This window comes from Blastomyces gilchristii (genome assembly GCF_000003855.2).
Source record: "Blastomyces gilchristii SLH14081 genomic scaffold supercont1.3, whole genome shotgun sequence".
Taxonomy (NCBI): Eukaryota; Fungi; Ascomycota; class Eurotiomycetes; order Onygenales; family Ajellomycetaceae; genus Blastomyces; species Blastomyces gilchristii.
In genome coordinates, this window is record NW_003101680.1 from 4303567 (window position 1) to 4314972 (window position 11406).

Here is an 11406-nt window from a genome sequence, read left to right on the forward strand (position 1 = left end):
TCAATGATCAGTGAATACTGAAGCTGTATTTACACAGATAAAGAAGATATTCATTAATATCTCTCTACTGATAATATTTAATTCTGATTATAAGACAGTTGTTGAAGCTGATTTCTCTGACTATATGATAGAAGAAGTGATATTATAATATAATGATGAAGATGTTCTACAATTATATATCTTCATGTCTAAGAAACTGAGTTCTACTGAATGCAATTATGAGATCTATGATAAGAAACTTCTCACAATTATATACTGTTTAGAAGAATGAGACTCTGAACTTCAAAGTATCTCTGAATTTAAGATAGTCACAGATCATAAGAATCTTAAATACTTTATAACTACTCATAAACTCACTGAATAATAGATACAATAATCTGAGTTCTTAAGCTGCTTTCATTTTATAATACACTACTGTTCTGATAGTCAGAACTCAATGATAGATACTCTCTCATAATAAGAGCAAGATATATCATCTGATATAACAGATACTCACTGAATTAACTGAGAGCACTGACTCTTGAATCTGAAGATACTAGTTGATTAAGATAAAATAGTTCATGACACAATACATACTTCTTCAGTTAAAACTGTCATTGATATCTTCACTTTCTCTACACTGAATGAACTGTGATATACAGCAGCTCAGATAAATGAACTTCTTCAGAGTCTCACTGAAGCAGTATATCAAGAAGCACCCTGATTTTCCCCAGAACTATATATAAGAATTAATATCTCAGAATATTCAATCAATGATAATAATACTCTATAATTCTATGAACAATGCTGAGTCTCTTACTCTGAACTCTTACACACTTGAATAATGCAAGAGATGCATGATTCATATATAATCAGTTATTCAGGCTATGAATAACTGTATAGAATAATCTTCTAAGAGTTCTACTGACCTGAGATATTAAACAGTATCAGATGCTTTATCTGAAACTGTAATCACTGTTCTTCTATTATCTTATGAAAGAATTATAGAAAAGATCTATTGAAATCACTTAATATCTCTGATAGAATCTGATAAGATGTAGTAATTAACTTCACTGTTAATCTACCTGAGAGTAAGAATTGTAGAAACATTCTGGTCATTGTGAATTGACTGAGCAAAGATGTAATATTGAAATCTTGTAACAAGGTAAATGCTGAATAAGTCACTGAAGCTTTTCTACAGAGCTCATTCTATCAGATGCATGAATTACTGAGATCTATAGTATCAGATCAGAGCTGTCAATTCATGAGCACTCTCTGAACAAGAATCTGTCAAGTTGTCAAGATTATATGCTGTCTATCAACTGTCTATCATCTTGAGACTGATGATGCATCAGCACAGATAATTCAGATCATGAAGAATTATCTCTATAAGTTCTGCAATCACTCACAAGATGATTGATATAATCTTCTTCTACACACAGAGATTGCTATCAATGATCAAGATGCTGTTTCAACAGGTGTAAGCTTATTCTTTCTTATACACAGATATCACATAAAAGTGTTGAATCTTCTAGAGATTACACAGTTCACACTGAACTCTCACAGTCTGATTCAGATTGCTGATAATATAGTAATAAAGCTCTGAGATGCCTGTAATTAAGCAGAGGCCTTCATAGTAACTGTGAAACAAGATCAAGAGCATTAAATCAATGTTCACTGAGACTCTGCTGAACAATATAAGATAGAAGATCTGATATGATTAAATCTTAAGAATATACAAATCACATGTTCATCTCATACACTAGATTATCATCATATCAAGTATAAAGTGATAGAAGTTCTAGATAGTCATAACTACTGTCTTAACACATTATCAGAGATTCATAATGTATTTTATACAAGCTTGCTCTGTCATATTATCATCAATTCATTCTCTTCTCAACTGACTTCTGACTGACAGTCATCAGACATCATAGAAGAAGATAATGAGCTTGAGTGAGAGATTGAGAATATTCTTGATAAGAGACTCTGTGACTGCAGCTGATAATATCTTGTGAAATGAATCAGCTATAATCAATCAACCTGAACTCTGAGTTCTGTATTATCTAAAACAGTGATTCTTGATCAATGAGAACTGCTTCTGAAAGAGAGAGCTAATGTGACAGGCTGCATCTGATCAATCATATAGACTATTTTATTATACTTCACAGATTTCAATCACTTCATTCTTGAATATGTACACTCTGATTCTTGGTCATTCTCAATCACCAATCCTCAGCCACTACAAACGCGTGTATATTCTTCCGCCTCAAAGCTCCACTGCGTACACCACCACATACGCATATAAATATCCACCTCGATCGCTGATTCTCATACTTTCTCTTTCTTTCCTTCTCTAACATTTTTATCTTTGTTATATAAGACCTATCAATATTATACCGATCTATTCGGCGTAGGCCTCTTACAGACACAGACATTGCTTATACTGAAGATAATATCAATTTTATCTCAGATTTCTGAAATTTAGACTGTGAATCTTAAGTCTTTGATGCTGAACTATTTGTAATAGTGAAAGCTTTCAAACTTATTGAAATAAAATCTCATAAAAGAGAAAATAGTTTAAAAGAAATATGAAAATTCTCTGATAATCAAGCTGCTTTAACAAGACTTAGAAATAGTCAGATTCATAATAATCAAATGAATCTTGAACTGATTTTAAACTCTGTTTTGAAAATTCAAAAGAAAAGAATATTAAAACTGATAATTCATCTGTATTGAGTTTCTACTTATATGAATATTCATGACAATGAATTGACTGATTCAGCTGTAAAAAAGAGTTCAGAATTAAGCAGATCTATTTAAAAAACAGTGTTCTGATCTTTCATAAAGAGAAAGATAAAAGAATCTTGTTTAAACAAGTGAAATAAAAGCTGACAGAAACAAAAGAAGAGTATACATTATTCAAGATTTGAGATAAAATCAAAGTGAAAATCCTGTTCAATTAAATGTAAAAAGAAAATATTCTCATCTATAATTCAGCTGAAACTAGAATATGATTATTTCAAATTCTATATACAAAGATTTAATGATAGATTTGATTCAACAGAGTGCTTATTCTGCAATGTGAATGAAAATCCTGAGTATATTATAATGCATTGTGCATTATACAATAGTCTCAGAGTCAGATTAAAGAAGAAGTATGATTTAAATTAATTAAATATACGGTTCTTATTCTCAACTGAGACAGGAATTAAATACTTAATAGACTTTCTATCAGAAACTCAAGCAGCTGTAAGAAAATGACTGAATTCAGAAGTATCTGAATATGAAGAGGTGGAAATTAATTAGATATAGTCTGTTAAAACAGCTATACACTATCTTTTAATAACTTTATTTTGTTATAGTCTCTCTTTACTGTACTTGTTTCTTTCTGTTCTTTTCTATCTATCTATTTAATGTGTCTATCTTTAAGACTATATTCTCTTTTTCTTTGTCATGATATTTTCAAATGATTTCAAAGTATCAGAAGGTGTTAAAATACTGCAATTTGTAAACAGTTTTTGTATTCTGAGCTGGAATTTTCTGATTTTGCATATCTGAAATTGATAAATGTATAATAGTTGACTCTATAGATAGAGGAAAAACCCTGAGAATTAAAGGTTCTCAGATAGATGTCATAGTCTCTGACTGCATACATCTATAATTGAAGAATAATAATAATAATAATAATGTAAGCTCAGATCATTCTTAGTTATTTTCATTGATATATTCATGAAATAATATATTCTTCTCTTCTAAATGTGATGAGTTTTGAAACAGAATTCTTAGAAAAACTTGTCACTTTTTCTCAAAAGAGTTTGCTGTATATGATTCATTCTAAAATTCATATTTTAAGATTGAAAGCTTTGCTACACTTCTTGTTTTAGTATAGTTAAAGGCTTTAAAAACTTTCTTTTCTTATACTTCTTTAAGAAATTTGTTTCAGCAGTCTGTTTTAACTCTTTTAATATCTCAAAAATATTCATTTCAGATAGCTTTATACTCTTTATCAGATATTAAGTTATTCTTTCAATCTCTCTTAGCAGTGACTATTTATTTTCTTTTAGAAGTGATATTCTTATTTCATTAAGATTTGAAATACTCACAAGACTTTTTCTTCGAAATATTTTCTCTAATACTTGTTAGAAGAATAAATGTAATCAGCTTTACTCTATTCTTAAGTATTTCATTTGAGATATCTTGACTCTGATTTCAATAGAGCTTACTCTGCTTTTCAGATTTCAGCTGTTTTACACTTTCTTTAACTACTTTTCAATCAGCTTTTTCAAAGTTATACTGATTAGAGAGAAGATGATTTTCACATCTTTATTTTTCACTCAGTTAAATATTAAATTAAATGATCTCATGATCTGATTCTGAGATTGTATTCAAATTAATAAATCAGTTTATAAGTCTTTTTTCAATTAGATTTTATGACATGAAAGTTAGATCTATAATATATTTCTGTTTCATATTTTTTCTAAAGAATGTTTGTTGATCAGACTTGTTAACTAAATCTATTAAATACTCAAAAGTTCATTCAATCAGTTTATCTACTTTGACTGCTCTTCAGCATTCTGAGTTTCATCAGAGATAATATGCATTGAAGTCTTCTATAATTATAGAGTTTTTTAAGAGAATTATATTCAAAAATTCTTCATTAATTGTTCAGATATTGTTATTTTCTTTCAATAACTTTTCATTATAGATATTTATGAGTTGAATAGTATCAAACTCATTCTCTTTATCCATAATATCATTATTATTATTATTATTCTTCAATTATCGATTTTCCTATATCTCTAAAGTCAACTATTATACATTTACCAATTTCAGATATGTAAAATCAGAAAATTCCAGCTCAGAATATAAAAAGAGTTTACAAATTGCAGTATTTTAACACCTTCTGATACTTTGAAACCATTTGACAATATCATGACAAAAGAAAAGAGAACACAGTCTTAAAGATAGACACATTAAATAGATAGATAGAAAAGAATAGAAAGGAAAAAGTAAAGTAAAGAGAGACTGTAATAAAACAAATTATTAAAAGATAGTATATAGATGTTTTAACAGACTATATATGATCAATTTCCTTCTCTTCATATTCAGATATTTCTGAATTTAGCTATTTTCTTATAGCTGCTTGAGTTTCTGATAGAAAGTCTATTAAGTATTTAATTTCTATCTCAGTTGAGAATAAGAATCTTATATTTAATTGATTTAGATTATACTTCTCTTTCAATCTGACTCTGGAACTATTGTATAATGCACAGTGCATTACAATATACTCAGAATTCTCATTTGCATTGCAGAATGAGCATTCTATTGAATTAAATCTATCATCAAATCTTTGTATATAAGATTTAAAATAGCCATGTTCTAGTTTCAGCTGCATTATAGATGAGAATATTTTCTTTTTACATTTAATTGAACAAGATTTTCACTTGAGTTTTGTTTCAAATATTGAATAATATATACTCTTCTTTTATTTCTGTCAGCTTTTATTTCACTTATCTAAATAAAACTCTTTTATCTTTCTCTTTATAAAAGATCAGGACATAATTTTTTGAATAGATCTGCTTAATTCTGAACTCTTTTTTACAGCTGAATCAGCCGATTCATTGTCATGAATATTTATATAGACAGGAACTCAGTGCAGATAAATTATCAGTTTTAATATTCTTCTCTTTTGAATTTTCAAAACAGAGTTTAAGATCAGTTCAAGATTCATTTGATTATTATGAATCTGACTATTTCTAAGTCTTTTTAAAGCAGCTTGACTATCAGAGAATATTCATACCTCTTTCAAACTATTTTCTCTTTTATGAAATTTTATTTCAATGAGTTTAAAAGCTTTTACTATTATAAATAGTTCAGTATCAAAGACTTCAGATTCACAGTCTAAATTTCAGAAATCTGAGATAATATTGATATTATCTTCAGTATAAGCAATGTCTGCATCTAATCTGTTCAAATTCTCATTTTTTAAGTCATATGAGTAAATCAGAATAGAGTCTTTTATATTAATTATAGAGATCTTCTTCAAATACTGTTCATATTCTCTCTCTTTAGATAGTTTACTGATTTGTAAGTCTATGAGAGATTCAAGCTTTTGTCTTAAGAGAGATATCTTCTCATGATCAACTTTCTCAATATTTAATGAAGAAAATTGATTTTTAATCAGTGAATATAGTCTGTATAGTTGAGAGAGTATTTTCTTTGAAGAATTATTTTCATTTCAATCAAGAAATCTATTTCAATCCAGTTCATTTCCAGAGTTAATTAGTGGAAATGAAGAAGAGACTCTTTCTCTGATTATATAATTTGAGCTCATCTTTATAACTCTCACAGCATAGTTCATACAGACCTTTTCAAATCTAATAGCAGAAGAATTAACTGAGAAAAGAACTGCTGATTAATTTCATTTCTGATTCTAAAAATGAGATTCAAGTTTAGCTTGTTTCTCTGCAAGATGTCCTGCTTTGAGACTGTGAGAATAAGTCTTCTATTTCTGAAGATTTGAAAGTTTTTCTCTTTTTGCATTTTTTTTTTCACTTTTCTATGAATAGAAGTATGAGCAGTATTCTTCTCAGTTTTCTCAGGATTTTGAGCAGGTTTTGAGACAGCAGGTTTAGAGACAGCAGATTCAGCTGCTTGAGCATATGTTTTCTTCTGATTTAAAGAAGAAAAACCTCACTTCTAAAAGAGAGAGACTAATGTGATAAGCTGTACTCAATTATATAAGCCTATTTTATTACACTTCATAGATTTCTGCTGAAAGCTCTGATTCTCAGTTACTAATTCTCAGTTAAAGAACTTATGAAGTTTCTATTCTTCTATCTCAATACTTTATTTTATATGTGTATAAATATCTGCTCTAATTACTGATTCTCATACTTTCTCTTTTATTTTTCTTCTCTAATGTTTTTCACTTTTGTTATATAAGATCTATATCTTAATACTAATCTATTCAGTGTCCGCCTCTATAAATATCTGCTCTGATTACTGATTCTCGTACTTTCTCTTTTATTTTCCTTTTCTAACATTTTTTACTTTTGTTATATAATATCTATATCTTAATATCAATCTATTTAATATAGGCTTCTTACAGAAAATTATATTTAAAAACTCAATTTAAAGTGTTTATACATAATAAATTTTTTTTATAGAAAGATGACTTAATTCTATATATTTAAAAATATTCTTTATTAAAATTAATTAATTGACCGATTTTAAAAGTTTCTTTATTTCAAATATAAAAAGTAATATTTTATAAATAAATAATGAGTTCTCTGAAACTTCTTTTACAGAAATTATTTATAATTTAAATAATTATTTCTGAGTTTCTACAGTAAAGTTTACAGAGATTAAAATATATAAGTTTTTAATTTTTTCAATTATAATAGATAGTTACTGATTGACAGAGCTTGAAATATAAGAATAAATACTCACAGATAATTATTCAGAAATTCACAGCTTAATATAATATAGTGATAATTATTAAAAGTATTTCCAGTAGAAAGATAAATATAAAAATTAAATATATAATAGTATTCAAGCTCAGTTATGAATAGTAATTACAAAATTCAGTTTATATAATTATATGTAATCAAGAGCTGCTAACTCTATTTATTATATAAGAGATAGAAATAAAGGTAAAGAATTCATGAGAAATAAAATTTCTTACAAAAGCAGACACTTATAGAGATTTTAAAAAGATTTATAAAAAAATTAATAGTGATTTTAAAACACTGTAAAAGCTCTATACAACTTTTTAAAAATAGTAATAAGTATTACACATCAGTCTTTCTGATGAAATTTGTAAGAGGTCTACGTCGAATAGATGAGTATAATATTGATAGATCTTATATAACAAAGATAAAAACATTAGAGAAGGAAAGAAAGAGAAAGTGTGAGAATCAGTGATCAAGGTGAATATTTATACGTGTATGTGATGGCATACATGGTGGAGCTTTGAGGTGGAAGAATATACACGCATTTGTAGCAGCTGAGAATCAGTGATCAAGAATGACTGAGAATCAGAGTGTACACATTTGAGAATGAAGTGATTGAAATCTGTGAAGTGTAATAAAATAGTCTATATGATTGATCAGGCGCAGCCTCTTGAAGGATAACGTTGTTGTGTTGTGTTGTAATCTAACTACACGAGTTACACTAAATGAATAGGTTGGGGTGGCACGTGACTAGGGTAGGTGTAGTAATCACCAACACCCTCCCTTGCTACACTGTGGCCTATAATAAGCTGCCACCCGGGGCCTCTCTCATCCTCAAATCTTTCAAAAATGCAATAATAATTAATTACATGAATCAGACCCTGATTTCCTCATTAGGAAAGGCGTCTGTACAGCAATAACTGTAAAAATCAAGAAATACATGCAAAATTCATTGATCTGCTGTATTATTATTATCATTCAATCATTCCTTTCTGATCTCTTTCAAATCAATTCTTTTGACAAAATCTTCAAACACAGGCTTCACCAGTGACTTGGTGAGCCTGTCAGCTATGTTCACTGTAGAATCAACATATTTCATCATGATTTTCCCTTTTTCAACCAAGTTGTGAAGAATATGATATCTAATCTTGATATAGCACAATCTTCATGTTAAGAATTCCTTCTTTGCTAGATCAATTGCTCTCTTATTGTCAACTTGTAGATGTGAGCATATTTTCACTTTTTCATCATTCATCAACTCAGTATCATATAACATATTATTCAATCAGATTATCTCACAAGCTGTCTTACTAGCTGCAATATATTCAGCTTCTGTGATTGATTTGATAATAGATGTCTGTCTCTGTGACTGCCATGAGATCAGTGACCTGTTAATCAATATAACATAGCTGATAGTCAATTTGTATTGAGGATCTGTTCTCACTCAGTCTGAATCACAGTATATCACAGAACTCAGGCCATCTTCTATCTCCTTCTTATACAATATGCCATGATTTTTCATCTTCTTGATATAACATAGGACATGCTTCAACGCTGTCCAACATGCTTTGTGTGAATGTGAGTTAAAATGTGAGAGATAGTTGACTGCAAATGCCAGGTCTGGCTGACTGCTTGAGACTAAATACTGCAATGATCTCAATTCTTGATGATATCTTGTAGCTGTAAAGTCATTATTTAATTCATCATTCTCATCAGGTGAAAATTCCAGTTGTATGCCTGTTATCATAGAGGTTCTCACAGGATTCATCTTATTCATGCTGAAATCTTCAAGAATCTCCTCAATATAACAGCTCTGTGTAACCACTAGATCATCATTTTCTCTGGCATTTGATCTTCATCTCAAGATATGACTTGATCTCTTTGACATTCTTTGTCTCAAATCTCTTTATGATCTCTCTTAATACTCAGTCTAATTACTGTTCTTGAGATTCTGTCACCTGACAATCATTGACATGCAATGTCAGATAGATCTTGTGAACAGAATAATATAGAAATTCATCATCATAAGGTGATATCTTGAATCTCAATGTAATGAGATGTTTCATTGCTAGGAAATATCATACTCTCACAGCTTGCTTCATTTCATATAGACTCTGATGAAGTAGTCTCATCAAGCCCTCTCTGCTATGCTTAACACCTGTGAGCAGTTGTATATAGATCATCTCATTCTGTGGTAGTATGTCATTCAAAAACATGGATATATAGTCAATCAATTTGACCTTTCATTCTTTGGCAGTTGATATAGTAAATAGACTGTGTGATGTAGGCCCTGATATCACTGCAGCATATAATCTCATATAATAAATACCCTGCTGTTGCAAGAACTCTCTAATCACTCAGTGAGCTCTAAAGCAGATGATTTCTCTCTTATGAATTTCTGATTATATACTCATTTGTCTGTAAGGATATCATTTCTGAGCCTTCTCAATGATAATATATATCTTCTTCTATTCAAATATCTTAATCTCCTTTTCATTGTCTCATGTCAATAGTCTCAGTCTGAGCTTCTCTTGACTTTCATCAGTGTAGTTGATTGATCTGTCAGAATACTTAGAACAGAATCATTCTCATTAACAGAATCTTCAGACTCTTCATTCATGACAAGCTGTGTCTCATCATCTAGAAGATAGGTTGAATGAATTGTACTCTCTAAGTCCTCATTAACAATCATCTTCAAAACATCTGACTTTTTCTTTACAAGTCTTCTTAGAAGGCAGTGTTGTCATCTCTCTCTGGCATTCAGAATGTCCAATTCATTAGGTAATTCATTGAATTCTCTCACTGTATTTACAGGTGTATTTGCACTCATGTCAAGAGCTTCATCAAATATGATATCTCATGCAATCTCAAGATGACATGCAACAGGATCCCACACACGATATTGGTGTAATTCTTGATATTCAACCAGCTGTTATTTCCTGCTGTCAGTTCTATTCATGAGCTTATTCAACACTTTCAAATCCTTCTTGTAGACCTTGCACCCCCATCTCTGTATTCAATGAACAGAAGGTTACACCTCAGTTCATGCTTCAAAAGATGTAAGTGATGTTTCTTTCTTGTATTCAAATATCTTCATTGATGTTGAGAATGTGTTGATCATCATGACTGTGGCTTGCATTGCCTCATCTCAGAGCTCTTTCATCAGCTCACTATTAAATAGCAAGCTTCTTGTCTTCTCTGTAACTATTCAATTCACACATTCTGCTGGGCCATTTGATTGTGATGTATCAGATGTAGTCATTTCATATGCTATTTCTTTGCTCTGGCAGTAGATCTTAAGTTCTTGACTTTTGAACTCTTCTTCATCATCTCAGTGTAGGGTTTCAATTCAGCATTGAGTAGTGGCCTCAATTTCATCAATAAAGGTCATTAAACACACAGTGGCCTCACTCTTTAACATTATAAGAATAATTCATCTGTAGCATGTAGCATCATCTGTAATACTCATTCAATAATTAGCTCTCTCTTGAGTAGAAAGGTTGACTTCATCATATAGTGTGTGACTGCCATCTGCAAGGTCTATGAAGAATCTCATTGCAGATTTGATAGTTCTTATCATTGATGCAAATGTTGAATGTGTCATTTTTGTCTGTACACAGGTCTTGCAGAATGACAAAGCTCTGTCACTCTTTATTCTCATTTCTAGTCATGAATCTGCCACTATTTTTACAATATTCATGGGATTCAGATGTTCTAGCTTTTAATGTCATTGCATCATCATAAGTTCTATAATCTTTGTATCATTTCTTTCAGATAGTGTCAATATTGTGTCATCTTTCATCTGTAATGTGTTCACAGGTTCAAAATCATCATTGAGTATAGCAAACCAGATCAAGTCTCTGTATGTAATCAGCCTTTTTATCTCATAGATATCATTCTCATTTAATCTTGCTGTAAATGAGAATATGTGATTGAGAGACATAATCAACATAGCATGATTATTCGTGGG